This window comes from Xyrauchen texanus, chromosome 35 (assembly GCF_025860055.1).
Source record: "Xyrauchen texanus isolate HMW12.3.18 chromosome 35, RBS_HiC_50CHRs, whole genome shotgun sequence".
NCBI classification, from domain to species: Eukaryota; Metazoa; Chordata; class Actinopteri; order Cypriniformes; family Catostomidae; genus Xyrauchen; species Xyrauchen texanus.
In genome coordinates this window covers 11,995,539-12,019,598 of record NC_068310.1, presented here as the reverse complement: position 1 = coordinate 12,019,598, position 24,060 = coordinate 11,995,539, and the positions used below count along the sequence as shown (strand labels likewise).

Sequence of the window (24,060 nt, the reverse complement as noted above, 5' to 3'; positions counted from 1 at the left end):
CATGGAAAACTGTATAGTGAATATTCTGCATACCATCTACTTTTGTGTTCCGGAGAATAAAGAAAGTTATATGGGTTTGGAACAATTCACAGGTGAGTAGGCCTACATGATGACAACATTTTTGGGTAAACTATCCCTTTAAATGATGTGTGTATTTTGAAAATACTTGCTAAATAATAATTTAATTACTCTAGTTGCTACTCTTAATAAAAAGCGATGATTAGATGCACTCTGTGACCTTTGTGTAATCTTACATGTTCATGGTAAGCACAGGAAATGTTTGCACTTTCTTGTGAAGTGTCTCCTCCAGCAAGAGTTCTGTAAGGGTTCTCCTCCTTGGGGTGCTTTTCCCCTCCAGACCTGCAGAGGGCACCAATGCCCCTAACCCAGTTTAACCATCTGCTCATTAACCCTCATTCCCTGCACCTGTACATTGCCCTATATAAACCTGCTTGTTTCTCAACCATGTGTTCAGTTTTGAGCCTTTGTACAGTGTTCCTCCTGTGACCAGTTCTCAAGTTAAGTCTAATCCTTGATGTACCGTTTGACCCTTGTGTCCCTTTTGTTTCTCAGTTTTGTGGAAGCTCGGCTTTCCTGTTTATTTTGTACTTTACCTTTTTTCTATGATTAAAAGATTATATATTTTTGGAAGAAACGCAATTTTCCAGACTCTTTGTTTGGGTTCAACAATTGGGGAGTTAGCTCAGTGTAGGCGGTGGGCCGGACCTCGAAATTATGAATTTAATACTTACCTCACAGCTGTGTAAGTCTTTTTTTGCTGAGGTCATGTAATAAAATCGTATAAGTACTACAGACATTGTATCCAACTTTGTTGTTTGCACATTTGACGCAAAATGTCCTTACAAACTCTTACTTTTTTAAACCGGCAAATAAGCAGGAGTACTAATCATAACGTTAGAAAACCTCCCGTTTCCTTGACAACCAATGTAAATAATGAACACAGATGACCAGGAAGCTGCGTTCTTGAAATTACAATTTTGCTGTAAATCATTAAAAATGTAAATTTAGTTCAGTAATACTGAGGTAAAAATGAGGTGTTTTATCCATTTAGCCTCAAATGTAAAAAGCCCTGTAACTCCCCTTTCCCAGACAAGTTGGGCAAAGATTGTTCAATGTACAAATTTATGGGTCAACCTGCAAACCACACAGAGTACAGTAGCTGAAAAAGCCGTATTGGCATTTAACTTAAATTCCGAAGACGTCCAAGATGTGCCGGCTAATGTTGGATTTCACAGAGAATGCTACATGCGCTTCACCAACAAAGAACACATAAGAAGAGCACGTAAGAAGATAGAAAATGCAGCTAACAACAGTGAAGGTTTGTATCAAATGTATAATTTTTATATAAAACCTTTCATTTATATACATTTAACCCCTTACTAGTCAGCCCCAATTTTGGCAAGTGATGCATTCATGACATCCCCAAAATAAAAAGGTTGCTGCTCAGAAGTCATTCTGAATATACACATAACCAACATATATTTAGAAAGCCAACCCTTGAGAGTTTACATTTCAAGACTCAAAATTAACCAGACTGTTATTAATATTGAGATATGTAAGCTCAAACATAGAAACAAAAACAACAAATATTAAGAATATATTTATAAAATGTATAAAAATATTATGTGAATTTAGGATTGCAACTTATAACCACAACTAAAACATGGGGATTTTTTAAAGACAATCATCCCGCACATCCTATTCAATATTCTATAATAAAATAAACTTATCGAATATTCGAAAATCGTGACTCATCCCTAATTAATATAGTATTTCAGTGCAAGTGGATGACATGACTAGTAGCAAAAGGCAGTGTAATATGTGTGTAAGTGGGGTCAAATGTTCATAGCAAATTTAAAAATAAAAAAAATAAACCAATGTAGCAGCATCATAGTGTAAACTACCAGTGTTTTTGTGCAAGAGTCAATCAGCTGCCCTTAGGTTATTGGAGGGTGGGGGTGGAAGGAAGAGGCTCTCTACGATTCCCCTATAGAAAGTTAAGAGGATGGATTTGTGGGAGATGAGCCTTCCTCAACTGTGGGAGGAAGTGCAGAGGTTTTTGGACTTTCTTGGCCAGGTTCTGTTGGTGGTGTCGATAGATCAAGATGGGTCATCTGTGATGTGGATACTAAGCGACTCCGTGATCTTGACCTGCTCCATTCATGGTGCTGTTGATGTGATGATTGTCAACGATCACCTCTGTAGTCATTTGGGTGTGGAGAGATATGATGTTGTCCTGTCCGTGTCTGTGTGTTATATAAACAACTGAATTATATTCAGATAAATAAACACAGAAAGCACACATTACTAGATAATTTTAAATCACATTTTTCATCTTGACATTTGTATTAAGATGCTAACCATCTTAAACGAGCTTGACAAGACTACTGCAATTCTGACCACAAATAATTTTGTTAAATAGCTCAAAAACAGCCATCTTTAAATAAAATATTTTTCCACCATATTCCATCTTATACCTGTTCTGTTATGTAGGTGAAGCCCAACCACTGACAGATGTAGCTGAACCACTGCCTCATTGTATAAACTGTGACAATCAACCATAAATGGCTTATATAACTCCATGACTACCACTATAAAGTTGTATCTTTGTTTTGCTTTGCACTCTTTTTAGCTGATAATTAGTCTAGCTTACTTGTAGCCTAGGTAGCTTGCTATAAACCAATCCAACCTGGACATACCTGTCAAATTATTTCCTACTGTCTTCCCGTTTAAATATTTACCTGTAATGATCCCGTATTTGAATACTCTTTGCTTAGTTCATTGTGTATGTACCGAATGATTTGGATTAGCCTAAGCAACATACCGTTAGACCTAGCTTTACTGCTCCACTACCAACATTCTTTCATGGCTACTGTTCTCATCAACGACAACACATATATTCACGACGAAGTATAGCTTGCAGTCTTAAATACAACTTATATGAAAAGCATTAAGATATAGGGGTGTATAATCATTGTAAAACAAATCTTACCTTGACGTTGTCTTGCCGAGACACACCGGTCTCTCCAGGTTGGGTTGTGTAGACTCATTTGGCTTCAGACTGACGCGAGTCACGCGACGCCGGTTCAACGAATACCGTGATTGGCCAAATCAATTCAACAAGATAACAACACAAGCGTTGATTGGATCTCACTCCGGCCAACGTTTGTGATCAGCTAGCGAAATTAAATCTATTTTTATACTTTAATGTGCAACAATTGGCGTTGGAAACAATCGGTAATCTTTTTGTGAATTATTCATACAGACAAATAAAAATTATGAGCCAGACAGCTGCTGGGTAACTATCAAATCAAAAACTAAACGAGATAGACGGACTCGGCCCACCGCCTAGTGGTACAACACCTTACACTTGAGCACCACAGACCCAGGTTCAATCCCCGACTACAGCAGCCCCGTTACAAGTTCAACATGATCAAAACTGCATTTGACACAAAAGATGATGGGTCTTTAAAATGCAGATAAAATGCAGACCAAGCAGTGCTGCATTAAGAATTAAAGCCGAGATCAGTAGCGGTAATGTTGTTTGTAAACTCATTCACATTAGTGATCATGTCATAGGGCAGGTTTGATCACATATAATCTGCATAGATTATTGATGTCGCAGACATATAAGATGACTTGAACTTTTATAACAGCAGTTAATTAGTGTGCGTTTGTGCAGATGTACATCATAATTCACTCAAAATACTCCACTCGTGATCTGCGCAGTACTTGTGAGATTATTGAGCGCAGATATAATGGAACAAGACTGCTGCTTCCGATTTGCTCAGTTTCCCAATTCTGCATTACTGCACACTGGGGATGCAGTAGTGTGCTGGCATCTACCCAGGCCATATGGACATATTGAGAAGTGAACCCAATGTAATCAGTTACATAGACAAAGAGGCAGGCATTGCTTTTACTGACATGGTGCTATCAGAGCAAATATGTTCAAGCCTTACAGACAACACAAACAGAAGCAGTAACATGCTGAGCGCTGTAAATAGTGATGGGTAAAGCCAGAATATGGACAGCATGATTATAAGCAGTTGCATTTGATAGCTGTGTCATTACTCACAAGGAAATCCAGACAAGCGTTTTTTACTGTACAGTGTGCCTATATATGTGCATCGAGTTCTGATGTCAATTGCAAGTTTAATGATGGATATTGCTTTCTGATGTAGACAAAGAATTTAAACTGAATGTCCTTCTTTATGATTTCCAAGGACTAATTAAAAGCAAATCAGAGCTCATTTGTAAAAACAGCAATTAGTGGTGATTGCACATGCTTAGGAACTCCAAGTATTAAACTTCACTGCACCATTTGTTATACGGACACGATTAGTGTGGCTTGTTGAGAAGAGATGTTTTATTACTTTTCTACAGTAAGTGAGTGGACTTACAAGTTTCCATATCTATGGACCAGATTGTCATAATTAGGGATGGATATTTTGGTAATTATGTCTACTTTGAGTACTTGTCGAATACTCAAGGGACAATTACATGTTCATAACTGTATATAATAACATGTCTGACAAACGTATATGGCTGCTGAATTGCGTCTTGATGTTGCAGTGTATCGTCTATTCATTATTATAGGCTGTTATAAAATAGTATGTTACAAAATTTACAAAAGATTGCATAATTAAAATATTGATTGTGAAAATGTGAAGATTCACTGCCCAACTCTGAAAGAATGTGCACAACGCACATCAGTCTGTTCTTCAGTCAGGTTACTGTAGTAATCTTAGTAAGTGTGCACCAGTTTTTTTTAGTGACTGTCTGAACACTATATTTTCAAATAATTGCGTTTTAATATATGTGTTATGTTGAAGTTCAGTTTTGAAGATGCTGCATTGTGTTCAATTAACTGTGCTCTATCTAACTGTTTGAAACACTTGTATGCTATACAATGCCACATGCGCACTCACACGTGTGTGTGTGTGTGTCCAAATGTTCGCTCTTGTGAGGAAAGCCGCGATGCTCAGTATTGTTGTTGCTGTGATTCATGAAGTGTTCCATTCAACTCAGAGTGCCTGAATTTCCACCTTTCAACTGAGGAAAGTGCAACAGAATGACACTTTAACTTGGAAACTCAAGCGGAAAACTAGACACTAGTCAATGACAATCGTTCATCTTTATTAAATAATATCCATTAACGAGTCAATGTTCTTACATTAATGATAATAAAGCGTGTTTAGCAAACGTTTTACAGAGACATGTTTTCAAAACACGGTTAATTACACTATCTTTGATTTGATTATTGTAACGATAGTATTGCAGCATCGTATCAAGTTTGTTTGCCATGAGAAGTCTCTGATAATCAATGTACCCCTCAAAGTCACAATGTAATCAATGTAAAAAATTTAAATAAGCTCCTTCTTTGACACGTTTGTGTTTAGTTGTCAGGTAATTATCACTGGATTTCGAATTAAGTGAAAAGTCACTTCACATGATAGATCATTGCTACCACATCTGAGTACCCGAGTCCTCGAGTACTCGTGCCCATCCCTGGTCATAATAGATTTTGTCCAGTAAGCAACCACCTAGAACACCCTTGTAAACACTTAGCAGTTCCTTGGCAACAGTGGCTGGTGCTATTCAAAAGTGGAAACCACACAGACTGTTTTAGGCAATGGTGCTCCCAAACGCTGACCAAACAACTCAAATAGTGATATTGCTTAACGAAAATAATGAACAAAGCTCAAAACAGTTTTTGCAACAAAATAGGCTAAATATCTGATTATGAAAGCTGAAATAAATGTGTTTCATCAGAATGCAAATAACTGAACGTGTCTCTTTGAACCGCGGAACACTCTGAGCTTGACAGCAGTGCTTTTACATATCATATGCTGTCAGTCGTGCATAAATTAGGCCTGTCAATTTAACATGCGATGAATTATATAAAAAAGAACACTTTAAAAAATTTACGCAATTAATCATGTCCCCAGACTCTAAAAAGCAATATTCCTACCATCAGAGCTAAACAAGCTTGAAATACCACCCATTTTCAGCATGGGGCAGTAAGTGCAATGCACTTTACTCCCCTGAAATCTCATGGTACCTGTCTCTGCTATACATTCCCATTGAAGCACCGCTTTAAAGGGTTAGTTCACCCAAAAAATGAAAATTCTCTCATTTACTCAACCTGATGCGCAGATGTATATGACTTTCTTCTGCTGAACTCAAAGATTTTTAGGAGAATTTCTCAGCTCATTGGTCCATTAAGGATGCCAACATTTTTTAAGCTACAAAATCCACATAAGAGCAACATAAAAGAAATCCAGACAACTCTGGTGGTTCAATCCATATCTTCTAAAACGAGATGATAGGTGTGGGTGAGAAACAGATCAATATTTAATTCCTATTTTATTAGAAATTCTCCTCCCTGATCAATCAGTCTCCACTTTACTTTCAATCTCATTTTCCTTCTGTTTTTGGTGATTCACATTCATTGTGCATATCACCCCCTACTGGGCAGGGAGGAGAAATTAGGATTAAAAAATAACTTAAATATTGATGAGAGAATTTCCATTTAGAGGTGAACTATCCTTTTAATAGGGCTTTACGGGCTGTGCATCCACAGAATTCCATAGGCATATCCATGTAGGAAAAAAAGCAGATTGTGTTACTAACATGCTGCGTGATAGTGATGCTTAATATTTAACACTTATACTTGCTAAAAATTCACAAGGAGTGTTTTGTCCTTTCTATAGATTATTTGTACATATATTAAACTTGTTATTGCCGCATTTCATATTAATTTTATCTGTGCTTCCCAATCGCAACTGCTTTGCAACCACCCACAACACCCTAGCATTGTGGTGGCGATTTGTGGTTGCAACATGGGCAAGCATGTTTGGGCACATGTTTTAAATAAAATTTAAAATCTAGCTTTATTGATATCCTGGTGCACTGTTGCTAAAGCCATTTAACAGGCTGACATGTTGTCATCAAGTGAAATTGGGGCCGTGTTTATTTGCTCTCACACCAGTGTCGACTGAAGATCCAAATGTCTGGATCAGCACAAAACATTATAATTTTCAAAATGTTCCTATTACAAAGAGGGAGGCAAAATTTTTCTGGAAGGGCAATAATATACAGTGTGTGTATATATATATATATATATATATATATATATATACACAGTATTTTCTGTTCCTAGCCAAAGCAGTGACAAAGTGCCTTATGTTATTTTTAATGCCTTGCACATAAAACATCTTGTAATTATCTGTTGCTTTCCAGTTCACAATCATTCTGTCTCTCTCTGCACAGACTTTTAAGTGCAATTAAAAGTCAAATTGAAAATCTTTAAAACACTGTTAATTTACTTAAAAAGCATTAAAATGCACTTTTTGTATATCAGTAGTTTTTAGTGCAGCCCAAGATGCCAGCCTGCTTAGATAAATGCCCCCAAAGCCAGCAAAATGATGGTGAATAATTTCCTGCAAAAATGATGGCCGTCCTATCCCATTTGTCATCAAGTATCTTCCTCTTCACTCTCTCCCTACAGCCTAGCTGTTGTAAAATAAATTTACACTTGGCGACCAGTTTTCCGTAGCTCCAAGCACAATCGCTCATCTGTAGTGCAATCTGCTAAAGGAATCCATCATTTATGGCATAACTCATGCCAGACTGGAAGAAAAGCACAGGCACTAGTAACTCAAGAAAAACATGTCAACAGTTCACAGAAAAAGATTTCTTTGGAATGACAAAATATGAACGAGCAAGATGCAAATCCTCTCTGTATTTTCTTGTATAGGGAGACAGTATGATGGCCAGCATACTTTTTGAGAGAGCTGTCACCATATCAGCCATTCACTGTGCTACTCTTTCACAAGGCACAAAAACCTATTTGTTCAATGCATGAAAGGAATCCACTGTAAATGGAGAAAAAAAACAACAGAACATCAATTGAGTCTTACATCAACTGAGTGAGTTTATGAGGTGTATATGAATCATGTGGAAAGCGTACGGACGGACGGACAGACAGATACACATACATTAAACAAATAACTAGCTGCTGATGTGCAACAAAAACATCAACCCCGCTTTCATATTCAGCTCCAAGCCAATGAGTCCTCACATGGTGGTGAAGAGAAGGAAATTATGACATCACCTGTGCAATCAGTCTCTGAGACCAGAATACAGGAAGAGAGAGGAGGAGCCAAAGAAGAAAGAAAAGAAAAACGTGTTTTCTTCTGTGCCCAGTGATATTTTTCCCCCTTCCTAGTTAGCATGCACATCACACACGGCCCCTCTCAAATTAATTGGAGCATTCATATTAATGCTGTTTACCTTCAATCCATCAATCTACCCAGACTGATGTTTGGCTGATGCAATGGTGTGGGGTGGAGTCCAGCTCAGATACGTCCTTGTCCAAAGAATGAGACTTTTCTGTCAGCGGTTTAAGCATAAGCCCATTCAAACCGATTCAGAGGGACGTTGCCTGAGTTTCTGAATGGCATCCTATGAAGCAACTGGAGTTAAATTGAAAGTCTGCCAAGCATGTAAGGTTCTCTGTGAGAGTGTAAAACCTCAAATCAGAGGGGCTTTTACTGGTTGGTTGTGATAATAAGCAGTACAGCATGAACAAAGTGTGAACAAACATCTCTATCATATCCAAAAGTAAATCAAACCGAGTTGGCGTAAGGCCATTCCCCAAACAATTCCTTTAAAATAGCTTTGTTTGTGTTACACCATTTAACCACATAGTAGCTCACTAGTTCTCCACTGGTTTTGTTTCAGAACCCAGAATTTGTAATGGACATCAAGTGGTGACCCAGTGTCAGTGCTGACATTGTTTTGTTTATATTACAAAATTAAACTAAAAATGTTGTTAAAATTAAAACAAAGAAATGTATTATGATAAATTATTAACAAGACATAGGCTTACTAGGAAAATTGAGTTTCTAGTTTTACATCGTCTTAATAGTTTGAGTGTTTGGTTCTAAGTGTCTCTTGAATTCTCGTTGCAACACTGCGTCATTTCAAGTTGACCTGTATTTAATTTAGTCTGAGTCATATTTTCTTTTACCTTGCAATGTTTTGTTCATGGTTTTCATAGGATGAAGATCTGTCCGACATTGTCTGTCCATGTTAGCAGCTGCCTAATTTGGCTAGCTTCTACAAAGTGATCGATAAATGTGTGCACAAATATCGTAGAGTTGGACAGGATGCATGGCTTTTTACATTTTACCGTTTACATTTAGCATTGTTGTCCCTTGTCCTCAAACCTTTCAGAACAGACCTGCAATTTATTTGCACCCATCAGTTGGACCAAATAGTTCAGAAACACTGGCGTAATTTCTTCATCAATGCAAGCATTAATACAGATATTTTCTTCATTACAAATTACACAGGGAAAAATTGAGAATCCACAAAGGCAGACTTCATCCTTTAAGAACGTGCCATCTTGCATCACTGAGAATTTCAAGGGCATGCAGATAACTGCATATTGAATTAGACATAGATTGTCTTTCAAGGACACTCCATACATTTCTAATGAAATGTACCTCTCCATGTCATTCACAAACAGATAAGGACATAAATAATTAGATGGTGAAAATTGTCATATCATTTAGCTATATCACCAATTATTGATACTCCTGGTGGAAAGCAGTGTTGCCTATGGGCTAGGCTGATTAATGTAGCAAAATGTGTCTTCATCCCCAGTGAAGCAAGGTTGTATTAGACAGACTAAAAGTGTTTACTACCACTATTATTTTCACCACTGTCACAAAGCTACTTCAGAATATCCATTGTGACACAATGACTGACATTCAGTTTGTCACATTGATTGAGGCATGCTATCAATCCATCTATAGACAGGAAAATGACAACAAAAAAGCTATGCAACGTTGAGGCAACAAGGTAAAGAGATCTCCAACCAAGAGAGGTGCTCTTAGTAAAATGATGTTACCATGGTGATCCAAAACAGGAACTTTCAATGGAGAAAGTGGCTGTCAAATAAGAAGAAAAAAAAAAAGATTTAAATAAGAATTCATCCAGTGGGCATTCTTTTGAAAGCTGACATCAGAGTGTAGTTGTTCTAGTTTGTTTTAGGTTTTGCAATTAATTAAACCGGGTTTAAGAATTTATCATTGCTAGTGCCTTATGAGTTTATGACTCAGAGGTAAAAATTAATGCAAGGCCATACACTACGGTGCAGCATTGCTTGGCTGCTTTTTCCACAGAAGATGTTTACAGACTCTTTCAAATCCCTTGATGAATGCAGTTTTTTGCCCTGCGTTGACATATTTCCTATTGAAACAGGAGGTTTGGACGGGATATATCACAGCGCTTGCCCCTTTTTTTAAAACAACCAATATGCTTTTGTTTTGTCACAGCCATGAATCAAGATTTGCTAGTTGGTTGCAGGGGTAGGGACATTCTCATTGCAGAGAGCATTTGATTGGACAAAAGTCTGTGTAGTGCAAAATGAGTCAAAAATCTAATCCAATTAGATTCTGATTCACAGGCTCTCAATATCAAAATTAATTCATATGGCTGTATTTCAGTTACTATGTGTCCATTTTGCTTACATATGAAAGAAATTCTCTCTTATGCTCTTAATTATTAAGGGACCTTCTAAACTTCTACGTAACTCTTCTAGGTACAAATCAAAACTATACATTTTACTAATTATATTTTCATATGTTTTTTTTTATCATATTGGTCACATTTTAGCTTTTGAAAATTTTTCTAATTCAGTGTATTCCATTGCCTATATTATATTGCATATATATTTTTGTTACATGTTTATTGATTACATGCATAATTTGAAAGTACATATATTTACAATAAAGACAAGTAAATATTGTCCAGTGTCATCTGCAGAAAGAACTGTAAATAAAGCATGTTAAGTCATTTTTCCCATCGAGTCGTCTAGGCAGCGTAAAAAGTTTTCAGCACTGCATTGGAAGTGTGCCCCCTGAAGCAAAATGAGGAAGTGACTGTGCATAGTCTATTGAGATCATTCAAACAATGAAATTGTGATGCATCGAAAAATCTAAATTTTTACCCAGCCCTATTTAGGAGAACTCTGGCATATGGGTGGCCTTGGTGCACTGAGGAAAATTAATCCGATTATATATAAAAATCATCTGTCCAAAATGTTTATTGCAGAGAGTATTCTTGTTACCAATTCAGAGGATGTGGCCACAGAGAAAAGCAGAGCAGAAAGAGAAAGAGATTTCTTCCTTTACCACTACTTACAGGTGTGAATCCGTAACCTGAGAAGTTCTTTATAAGCATCCAATTGTATTGAGGCCATAGGTGTTGCTTTAACAAAAGGCCAGTGGGAATGTACTGCTTAGCAGAACTAATGGGGGAAGGGGATTGATGGCAGAATAAAGGAATTTGAATGTTTGGCCCACTCTGGATATAGAGAATAAAATATATCACCTTCAAATATATCTATCATGTATTATATTAAATAAATATCTTTTTACAATTTCATCAGCCTCAAAGCTAATAAATAATAAAAGCCACAAAACTCTAATTTTAAAACCATGGGCTCATTAAAGATTTCTGCACCAGTAGTGCCATCAAAATAAATGACAAAAAATAATGACTGTTTTCAAACAAGTTTCTCGAACACTTCCCCTGTCTGTGATTGGTCAGTCAAGCAGATAGTCCAGCCCTAAAATCTCATACTGGCTGGGATGCAATATTTTGGAACAAAAGAGCCACAGTGTTGCTTTTCAGCATAATCAAGCTACCAATGGCTCACTTATAGTTGTCTCTGTATATTAAATGGAGATAACATACAAAATATTACATACATTAACTTTAATTCTCAAATGTTAATTGTGAGGTACTTAGCATTGAGGGAAACCCTTGAAATAGCCATAGAGGGAAGAATGTCAAAGCTTACAGTTCTACAGCCAACTCTGGACCTTGAAATATTATGATTTTAAAGTGTGAAGCTTTGATGTAGGCTAAATGCAGCTGAAGACATAGCAGTCTGTTTAATAAATCAAATATGAGACCAAAAGCAACAAATGTATGATTTGCAGAATTAAAAGCTCAAAGATTGTCAGGCCCACCAAGGTGTAATGGCAGAATGCCTGTAGTAACAAAATGTTCATTTAATGATTAAACTAATTTCTTAAAATGGCAGTCAAATTAGCCAACTCAATTCACAAGTAATTGAGCATCTTTTTTTGGCCAGCTTCATTCACTTCTTGTCAATACATCCTTTAATGAATTTACTGAGTTGGTCCAAATGTGACCCATTCTATCATGTTCAGTCAGAAGTTGCAAAGGGCAGTTTATGTAGAATTGTTATTTTAGACCAAAATACATTTTTTACTGTTTTGCGTTTTACATATTTGTATTTTCAGCTTTCAAACCATGTAAATGTTATCACGAAATTCAAAACAATAAATTTTATTTTGAATCTTCTTAATATTCAATCATGCTTTTAAATGTTCAATTTAAATGTATGTGAGTTCATGGAAACATAATTAATATATAATTAAAGCTTTGTCTGTATTATTTACTGAGTTTCTGGGTCAAAGCGACTGGAGTGGGTCAAATATTAAGCCTTACAAGTTACAATACCAAGGTTTTTTTACAGAGAGCAGTCTGGTATATATATATATATTTCAGACTGCGAAGTCCTGCTGTCCTTGCTGATGCTTCTACTGATGCAATCGTTCTTGTTCAAACTCCATTTTGTTTTCTTTGTGCAAAAAAACTTGCTGTCTTTGAACTTTTGACATCTTGCTTCTTGGGTTGTGTTACATCTGCAGAAAAATTGTTTCATTTATTTTGGCATAGCACTCATGTAAGGAAACTTTAGAAAGATTTGGCTAGATTTATAATTGATAATATTGACCCCACTTTTTCTTTGTGTTTAGAAATTGTTTTATTTGGTTTTACTAATGTCCCCTCAAGTGAAACAAAAGAATATTATATTATTAATTTTATTTTTCATTTTCGCTAAATATAAAATGTAAAAAGCAAAGCCAATAAGCCACACGGTTTGCGGTATCATTCATATCTGTAGCACAAATGCTTTGGGACAAGTTGTGTGCCGAAGTTTATCCTGTTGATAAGCAATTCCCCCACACGTGGTTGTGACGTCACTCTGCTTACATTTAATATATAATTTATCGTATATAAATGTAATTGTTAACAAATTATACATCTTTTCAAAGGTCTAAGGGTTCAACATTGATATCCGATCTCTGTTTCATGATAACAATGTTCCAGAAACAGCAATTTAGTTATTTGTACCAGGAGTACAAATAAAAACATGCAATATCAAAACGGGACTTCATACATTTGTTATGAATCCAGTTCACCATACTTGAGTCAATTGTCCATGACAAGTGTTCAATGAAAAACATCCAATGGCAGTTTTTGTCCATAAAAGTGATAAATCTGAGAAATATTGATATATTCTCCATTGTTTACATGAGATATCGCCTGAAAGAATTACCCTTCATCATCGTTCTTCAACAAACTATGCAATCTGAGCAGCATTCATGTTGTAAAACTGTACATTATCTTATACATTAGAGTCTCATAAACAAAATGATTCTGTCTCCAAAGGCTATTTTTAAAAATGGGGCATAGTTTTATTCATAATAGCCAAGCAGTGCAGTCAGATTTTGTGTCGTCTAGAAAGGTGGAGCCATAATTTTACACTGTACACTTCCAGCGATTTTACAGAGAAAAAAGCTTGTAGGAATCTCATTTTTGTTAGATCATTGAACATTAGAACATTGTATTTCTGGTTTGTCTTGGTACTTTATTTTAGTTTTTTAGATTATAAAAACATGTTCAGCACAAAATATTTCCATTACTATAAACTTCAGATTCTCTAACTTTAAGAAATAACAACAACAAATATTAATTCTGAAAAAGCCCAAATTGTCTTCTTTCAAAAGATACTACAACTGTGTCCATACTCCAAAGGGTTCAGTAAATACCATTTAAGTTCAGGTATGTCATTTTCATCGTTTGTGCTCAAAAGCGGGGTGTGTATCAACAGGTTAATACTTAAGCTTAGAAGTTTAAAACGAAGTATGAGCAATGATAATAGTGAAGCTTTTCTTAGCAAGCACCACTAATCAGGGGAAGAAGACAAGAGTAGCGATACAAAAAAAGCTCACCCTGTCTAGTGACTCAGTGATATGTGAGAAGTCTATGACTCTAGATTTCCATGATAAAACAGCAGAGCAATTGATACAAGTATTACAGTGTTTTATGGGGAAATCACAAGGGCAAGACAATGGCAAATTTGATCTTGAGGGAAGTAAAGCTGCTTTTACATTCAGGATCTCAGTACTTCCTGCAAGACATCACCGCCTTCTCCATTTATTTTCTGCCTGGTGTCCATTTAAAAGATGTCAGTGGAGCCAATGAATGTGAAAGGGGGTCTGATGAAGTGGCAAGAGAAAACTGCACTGACTCACTGCAATCAAGTTGAGTCATGCTGTCACCCTGAAGATCACAAAGCTTAGCTGCCTTCTGAATATTTTACATTTTTCTGATCTGTCAAGACAGAACTTCATAATACAACACATACACACATATAGGCAAATAATCTCCCATGGGAGGGACCCTCCTTCTGTTAGGCACAGTGAACATCAAAACACCTTTCTAGCCTTGACCCATTCACACAGCCACGCTCCTCTATCTGCCCTCTCCTAGGCAGTCACACAGCAAACAGGACATGTTTTAAGCTTGAATAAAGAGTGATTTCCACATCTCCCAGCCTTGAAAGAGGGTGGGAAGCAAGAGAGAGGGTTATTTTTTTCAGTTTATCACTGATACAAGCTAACAGAGCAGGAAGGATGGATCTTGTTTTGTTTGAGCCTAGGAATAAAAAAGGACACAAATAAAGAGGTTTATATTTAAGATGAAGACGGTTATGTCAAAGTGCAAGTTGTGGAACTTTATTCATATTACTGGGATAAAAAGGCTCTGTTATTAGAGGTATTTAGGCTAAGGCTGTGACAGAAATCTGAAAAACGCTGACTTCTAATGCATTGTTCTGAGGTAGAAAGGCATCAAGGCATGTACGAATCTAATGTTTGTGTATTCGTCACTGCCTATGATATCCAACAATCCTCTGTGTATGGTTCTGTGATTGGTTAAAGAATAAAATGGTGTCTAGGGTAGTGTTTTATAGCTATGTATCCATGTAATTTGTTCGATCTTATAATTATTTCTCATATCCTTTTTAAAAGTGCACTTAGTAACTTTTGTCTTTGTGTCATCTTGGACTTACACTGCCACCTAGCAGCTTGGATGCAGCATCATTTAAAATCAATAGTTTTCTGTTTCAGGTCCCACTGTAGAAATTCAATATTCACAATCAGGCATGATTATTTTAATCATTCAGTGAACGTGTCAAAACAGCATGGTTACAGAGATTAAGAGAGTAGTATTCGGCTGGTCATGTCATTCTAACATGGCAGCCCCCATGTGCAGATCCTCTCCATGTAGAATAAAACAGCTTTTATAAGGTTACTGATATGACTGGAGTCCTCATCTTAATGTGAGTGGTCATGATTTCCAACATATACTGCAAAATTACAGTTGATGCCTTTAAGTAAACATTTTTAATGAGGAACAAATTAATGAGTGCACCTTTAATATGTAGTGCCAACTATAATTAAGCTGTTTGTAGGTTGGCTACCTTAAAAGTTTAACACTGGGTTTTTTTTTTTGCTATTCCATTTGGTGATGCTAAAGTAGTGGTGCAGGAATTACAAATAGAAAAAAATCGAATTATTTAAATGACTGTTTTGCTTTGGGGGTTTTAAGCTTATGTTTTAATTTCTCCAAAAAATATGCATTGTAGTCAGTAGATATTCACTTGGTTAACTCTGATTATCGGATAATAAATCTGATTAATTTTGCAACATTGAAACCAAGGAGGTGGAAACAGAAACTTCCCTAATGCGGCAGAATGCATAACATGTCAGCATATTGTCAACAGGTGAACCCATGGGCCATTATGTAGGAATGCTGGAGCCATGTGGAGGATGCCAGTTATATATTATATCTCTTAACACTTTCCCATTAATAGCACGCTGTGGGCAATTGGTCCAAACACTGTACTACAGGAATAGCTTGCAAGCAATGAACAACATAATTTTGTTCTTTCGATGAACAGCACCAATTAATGTCAAAATGTAATGTATTGCTACAACCTTGTCAGAAATGAAACTGTTCGTTTTTAGCTAATCGGAGGTGTTTGCTCATAAACGCATTACAATTATTCTGCGATTACCCATACTTTGGGTTAGCACAAACCCTAACTTGATGCATAACTCGTCCTGCACCCTTTATGGTACATACAAGAATGATTCTTCAATGATATATTGAGTGTGCTCTTACTTTCTAATCAATAAGACTTTTTGCCTGGCTGATGCTAGGCACACAACTCTAAACTGGACACAGACAAGAGCAATACTACAATTCACATATGAGATGCACATCTATTGTTAGACAACAGATCCATATATCACCATCAAAGATTTACATTTAAATTTGTGTGCATTGTTTTATTATGCTACACTTAAACATGGCATCTGTGGTTTTACAGTCATTCATTTACCAATGCATTTATGTGTCTTTTCCATTACATATCCAACTATTTGTCATAGGAATTTTTAAATTAGGACATATTCACTTATAGATCAGATATCACCATGGCTTGCAAGCAAGGTCAATATTTATTAAACATTTTAATAATAATAATAATAATACTAATAAACATAACTAGAAAAACATAATAGAAATATCATGACTTTTAAGATTTCATTAATTTCCATGACTTTTGAAAGCCTGGAAAACACTGTTTTATGACTGTATTTTCCACTTTGACAAGTCTAAACTTCCATTTTACACAGACAATAAGGTTGCTATTGCAGAAATAAGACACTCGACTAACAATAAAAATGGATTAACAAACAGATAGCCAAGGCCATATGTTTTCCGAATTGTGTTGGGAAATATTCATTTATCTCAAAGCGTATTCCTGCTCTGTTATTCTAAACGACCCCGGTGCGCACTGGAGCCTATAAGCGTTCACGCGCTTTGAGCGTCTTTGAGTTAATTGGCTTCTCCCGCCAAGCGCGACTGCCCCAGGTGCCACACCCTCTTTTCATTAAACACTGGCAGCATCATCCGGTTCACTACAGCCTTTAGGCTGCATCTCAGTAGCCAAAAAACAATTTGGAATTATATTGCAGCTGCGCTATTATGTTTAAGTCACAAGTATAAAATAAAATAAGCATAGTTTGAAGAGGAAGAGTTGCCATATTTTTGGGCCAGTACCTGAAAGCCTCAGTTCCCTTTTATTCATTGACTTTAAGGGTTAACTATAAGCGCGCTGTACGTTCGCGTCAATGGTGATCTCTGTGAAATAGGTTAGTCTACCTGCACGGACAGGCACGCGCCACTCATTTACAGGTATTGTTCGGCATATCCCATCCGAAACAATGGCATTCACATTTTTACTATAATAAACCAAAGTTTTTTGTGTGAAAACAACCACCAAGGTCTGTGTCCAATGACCAAGGACAGAAACAAACCCTTGTTAAGGCACCGGCCTGGTGCACAAAATGTCATATGACAGAATAACGCAAGATTTCAACCTCAACGCGAGGACACATAGGCTGAGCCTTCGCTTTAAGCGCTGAGATTACACATTCAGCATATTTACAGTGGACAGCTGATGAATAGTGAGCATAAACAGGATGTAATCATCGCAACAAAGAGCCCTACCTGTCTCTCCAGGTTTGACGTTCGGATTTCCGTCCAAACGCTGACCATAGAGGACTGTCGCGCCAGCGATTACCACCGCCCTCCTGCTGCTGCTGCTGCTTTTCTCCGTCAAAGGATGGAGACTGTCCAAGAGGAAAAACGAGAGGAGCAGCGGACGGAGGGGGAAAAACACCCCTCAGATGGATGGATGAGAGGAGAGGAGAGGAGGAGCTGTTAAGGGGCGTATGCTCTTTGGAATATACGAAACTCCTACCTCACCACTGAGAGGGAGCTTTGAACTGTACATGATCGCGGATGCGCTATGATGCTCTATTGCATGTTTCCGTTAAGATACTCTAGACACATTTAAAAAATGAGACACCTGGCTTAATTAATTCCTTTTACTCATGCACTGTAATAAATGTTTGCAAATATTTGTGTATAATAGTGTGTTAAAAACACAAGATCAATCAGAATAGAATAGATTATAATAGAATAGAATTGAATTGAATTGAAAATGTGGTAACTTCCAATTATCACCTTTGAGCTATTTCTACTTGATCTAACCATAAAAATAGTTTTGTTGATGCAACTTAATATATTCAGGTTGATTTAGTGATCTTAAATAATATTTTGACTTGAATGAAACAGGTTAATTCAGATGTTATCAGATGAAATGCATTTTAAGTTAAAAAAAACAAAACAAAACAATAAGTGTAGAGTAAAAAATAGAAAAAATAGAATTGTGTAGAATAGATTGTAAAAAGTGGTTACTTGCAATTGCCACCCAAATAAACTTTTTCTACTTGATCTAACTCTTAATATTAGTTTTGATGGCATAACCCAATGTATTCAGGTTACTTCTGTGATCTTAAATAATATTTTGACTTCAAAGCAGTTTATATTCTTCTAAATATCTTAATTTGTGTTTACTATACTTCAGCTCTGAGGTCCATATAATGCAAGTGAATGGGAACCAACATTTTGAAGCTCCAAAAAGTACATAAAGGCAGCATAAACGTAATCCATAACATTCCAGTGGTTAATTCAATGTCCTCAGAAACAATATGATAGATGTGGATGAGAAACAGATCAATATTTATTATTTTTGTTATGTAAATCTTCACTTTCACATTCTTCTTTTGTCTTTGGTGTATTCTTCATGCATATCTCCACCTACTGGGCAGGGAGAAGAATTTACAGTAAAAAAAAAAAAAAAGGACTTAAATATTGATCTATTTCTCACACACCTATCATATTGCTTCTGAAGACTTTGTGTGCTTTCTGGAGCTTCAACATTCAAGCCATTATTCACTTGTTTTTTATGGACCAACAGAGCTGAAATATTCTTCTAAAAATCTTCATTTTTGTTCAGCTGAAGAAAGTCATACACATCTGGGATGGCATATAAGGGTGAGTAAATGATGAGAGAATTCTCATTTTTGAGTGAACTATCCTTTTTTTCACGATCCCCTGTTGTCTGCCCCGTGTTTCACTAGTCACTGTCATAAACTACAATTCCCATAATTCCCGGCCCTCATCACTGCCAGAACTCAACCATTGTTCTCACCTGTTTGTTGTTTAGTCCTCATTACCCCTGTGTATTTAAACCCTGCTGTTCCTCCATTCCTTGTCGATCGTTGAATGTGGATGTTTGAAAGTAGATGTTTGGATGTGTTTGTTCATGTGTCATGTTACCTTTGCCCTCCGTGGATGTTTCTCCGGCCTGTGTACCCCTTGGATGTCTTTTGTGTTTTGGTTTTGTTTTCCCATCGTGGACATTTCATTTGTTTGTTGTTCTTCATCTTTTAATGAAAACCGCATTTAGATCCTCACCCCTCATCTGCCTTCTCCTGCCTTCATAACACTTTTAAAGATCTGTTTTATTTTTCTATAATTATCTTTTTCACACCAAAAGCGAGTGTTTGCTTTAGAAGGCATTAATTTAACAACTGTTGTTGAATGGATGAAGTTTATGCTGACTGTCTGTCTCCCAGAAAGACCATTACTCCTGCATTTCAGTATGCAGTGCAGAGCGGCAGATCTTTATTCTCACATAATTTTATTTTGTTGCTCACATTAAATTGTTCCTAAAGCTGTATTCCCAGTAATTCATCATTACAGCTGGTAGTGGGGTTTCAGGCTTCTGCAAAAAAAAATTTCTCAATTATCCGTTCATCATATCCCTCATACTGCATCAATTTAGCTTTTCAAGCAGCAATATTTCATTTGACTAGATTACTCTATTCTCATCTATGCAATGTAGTCGTTCATTCTGCCAGCATGGTGGCTGCCGTATGCGAGTGACTGAGTTTTGGTTCACAGTTGTGGATCTGTTCACCACAGTGTTTGCATACCTGAGTGTACTCCCCAACAGGAATCAGGTTCAAATATTTATGCACGTCATTTTGCATAAATTCTTCAGTGTACGGTGTCTGATTACATCCATTAAATTGAGATGATGCTTCTTGTGTTCTGCTGGTCACTCCTATCACTTGTCAAATCAGAAAATGTTTCTTGACTTCATATGTTGTAATCCACTGTTCTCCTTGAGGAGAAGTACCATCCGTTGCTCTGTGCCCTCTGACACCTAGTGGTAGACATTGCTCATTCCATATGTGGACTGCACGCAGAGCTTTAGATGTTCTGAGCTGCTCTTTGTCTGCTTTGGTGGACAGCGGAAAGGGAACGCTGTTTCCAAACAGAGGCTAACCCACTGGGTCATCGACGGCATCGCTTTGGCCTATCAGATCTAGGCCATGCCCGCCCCGCCATGCTCGCTTGATTCGACACAATGTCGAGTGAGCGACAGAAGGGGAACGTCTAGGTTACTACTGTAACCCCCCGTTCCCTGATGGAGGGAATGAGACATTGTGTTCCCCCAGCCACAACGCTGTACCGAGCCACTGTAACAGCTGAACCTCATTCTCGTCTCCTCAGTGCAAAACCTGAATGGACAGATGCACGATTCCCTCCTTTTATAACCTCATGTCCGGGGGAGGGACGTGCAAATTCTGTCTGCCAATTTCTCATTGGCCTTTTCTCAAGTTCAGAGGTAACCGAGGCTTTCAAGAAAGACCCCTAGTGTCGCTTCATTCGACACAACGTCTCGTTCCCTCCATCAAGGAACAGGGGTTAAAATAGTAACCTAGACGATTTGTGTAATTACACATTTGACCCAATATCTCGTTACTGAGATATCGCCCTTGTGATGACTTCACCATGTGACCATTAGCCTCGGCCTCCCCTATATGGAAGGAAATACAAAAAATTAAAAATAAAAAATCTACAGAGATATAATAATAATAATAATAATAACAAAATAGGGACAAAATGGTTGCCACTCATCATGGCCACAGTCCTTTTTGAATGGAGCCAAGTGTCCATCCATTATGGAGTGTTGTATCATTCACTCTTGAAGCACCATAAAGACTGTGAGGTCCACATTCATCAAAACCTGCATATATAGGGTGTCTAGTCTGCACCCATACACACACAGTTTATGCACTGCATTATGTATGAATATAGTGCTATTATTTAGTTCATGGAAATGGGTAGAAAAATTAGAAAATTCCCCAAGTGTGTGTTTAATTAACCTGGACTTGAAAAGGATTACCAGGATGAACCAATGTGGGTGGCTCCTAAGAGGTATGACAGGTCAGAGTCCTGCTAGATTTGCAGTAGATACTTGATTGATGTACATGTCCAATTATGTCCTATATATGTGTGTTGGCAGAGATGCAGACAATCTTGTCGCTGACCTCAGAGCAATTCAATTATGTATGAATATTATGCTAAATTTAAAGGATTATAGTATGTTATGAACAAAAACAGAGCAGTCAGAATCTAGAATGTTTCAATGAATGTTAAATGCAATTTTTATGCAGTGTGACACATTACATAAAAAGTACCAGTGTGGGGTATTTTTATGCTGTATTCATGTAGTGGTTTAAAATTTAGACTATTCACTCTAGTAAATCAAATAGTGGGCAAAACAGCTACGGAACTCACTCCTGAAAATAATTTGATGTTGGAAATGAAACCTTTCAAATTGGTATAGTGGGCCCACAAGGCACAAGTCTGTAACCCATTTGGGATCGAAGACTTCCAACATAATGAACTAATCATGTCTCAATATTCTCTGTCAAAGCCTTGAATCTCGCCCTCGTTGAATGCTCTCCAGTGCCTTGGATGCCATTTCAAGTCTGCATTCAAACATTTGTCTTTAATGTATTAAAGCAGAACTGGATGAGTGTACCCCAGTTGTTTGTTTGTTTTTGTCACAATATGTCTAGAAAAGCAGTACCATTTTTCTGAATGTCAAAAATGCTTAAATTTATTTTTAAGGGCTGTACTATATGGAGATGGCATTGTTTCATATTAACATACAAATGGAAAGAGATAAACAAATAGAAAGCTGGTTCACAAAAATTACATTAATTCACAAATAAAAAGAATGACATTTATAAATATATGTTATCTTTGTGAAACTCCAAACATATATTTGTAAATCTCATTCCTTTTATTTCCATATGCAGTACAATGGTTTGCAGTTAAAGGATAGCTGTTCAAATGGCTGCTGTCAATATAATTTCATTTATAGTTCTCACAGAAAATGACCACGCAAGTCTCAATGCTTTGGCAATCATAAGCCCCTCTATGGGTGCTTTTTTGTAGTGGTGCTATAAAACCACACACTTTATTCAGTCTGTACCCTTGAGGGGCTTCATAAGGGTAGAGAGTCTTGTCATCTGACCAGCCAATACAGCTGGAGTTTCGCTTACTGGCCCATGGAGAAAACCGGTTGTACTTCAAGCTTGAGTTGCGCCGATGGGAGAAATATTCCTTATTAGGTTTAGGGTTAGGGTTTGGTAATGGGATGGATGTAATAGTTAGGTTTGGGGTTTGGTAATGGGATAACTTAATGGTTAAGTTTGAGGTTTGATAATGGAATGGATTTAATGGCTAGGATTAGGTATGGGGTTTGCTAATGGGATGGACTTAATGGATAGGTTTAGAGTTTTGTAATCGGGTGGATGTAATGGTTAGGTTTGGATAGGTGTTAGACTTAGAAATATAATTATTTGAAATTGTGTTCATTGGTTGGTTTATTTTTCTCTATAGGATTTAAACATATATAAGTTTTTGTACAAGCCAACTGGATAGATAGAATGTCTTTTGATTCTGCCATATGGTTAATTCGTACAAATTATTATGATCTGAATTTGGATCTGGTTTTCTCATATCGTAAACCGAACAGAAACATGATATAACCATATCGTCCCATCCCTATTCATTCAAATGTTTTCTTCCCAGCTAATGAAAATTTGGGCATCTTAAATATTCTAGAAAAACCCGCAGATCTTAAATGATTTCAAAAATTACTGTATTGGAAATTTACTGTAATCAGACATTCATCTGGAGTCTGGGCTAACAGGAGTTTGGGCTAACATTTAGCCTGCAGAATGTGTATTCTCTATACACCATGGTTCTAAACGAGTGAGAGAAGAAAGCATCATCATTTTTCTTTATTATTGAAACTTATACTGGGTCTGGGCAAAGCTTCAGATGTGTATTGTTTCACTTGCATGTGCAATTAAACTGGTTGTGTGGGCTTTGTGCAAACTGTATATGTGATTATTTACGTATCATATATTTTCCTTTCATGTAGGCCTACATGGCCTTTTGAGGAAGTGCTTCTAAAGCATTTGAGACCTCCAGGAAGCACATACAGGGCTGATGTTTAAGTGATGTGGAATCACCGGGAATGTTGTCCCAGGTCCTGTGATGAGTGAGGCCCACTAAAGTCCTCTATGGTAGAGCCTATTTATTGCCCCCCTCCCCATAAAACTGATGTTCCGGGCCCTGTAAATTGTAGTGCAGGCCCTGAGCACATACGTAAATATCCCCAAGAATTTGCTACCAAGAATGTTTTTTATGACAACACCTGAAAGTGCTAATGAAAACTTTGTTTATTGTTAGAAAGGCACCTTTGGGAATCAAATTCACAAAGCATTATTGCATGTATAATAGTAATTAATTTTCTTAGAAAATAGTATGTTGGTGATATAGTAATTTAGAGAGTGTTATTTTAAAATGTCTGTCCTCCACTCTTAATTGACACAATATGAAGTGGTTATATAATGTATTTTAAATTAATGGTAAAGGCACAGTACAATATGTATATACAATATTGTATGAATGCAATGAATTAGCTTTGTGAATGAGTTTATATGCCAAGAATTAAATACAATAGTTTGGTAAAAGGGGCTTGTTGGTGAAATTGTGGAGAAAATAAGGGTCATT

General features: G+C 36.9%; 1 protein-coding gene across 1 annotated transcript in view; it reads right to left on the bottom strand.

The window, feature by feature from the left end:
* LOC127629000 (band 4.1-like protein 1) overlaps window positions 1-17,947 on the bottom strand; it is a 91,385-nt gene extending 73,438 nt beyond the window's left edge. Inside the window, exon 1 of the mRNA XM_052106005.1 lies at window positions 17,776-17,947. The gene's annotated coding sequence lies outside the window, so the exon portion shown is untranslated. The remainder of the gene's footprint in view (window positions 1-17,775) is intronic.
* Between the last annotated feature and the right edge of the window lie 6,113 nt (window positions 17,948-24,060).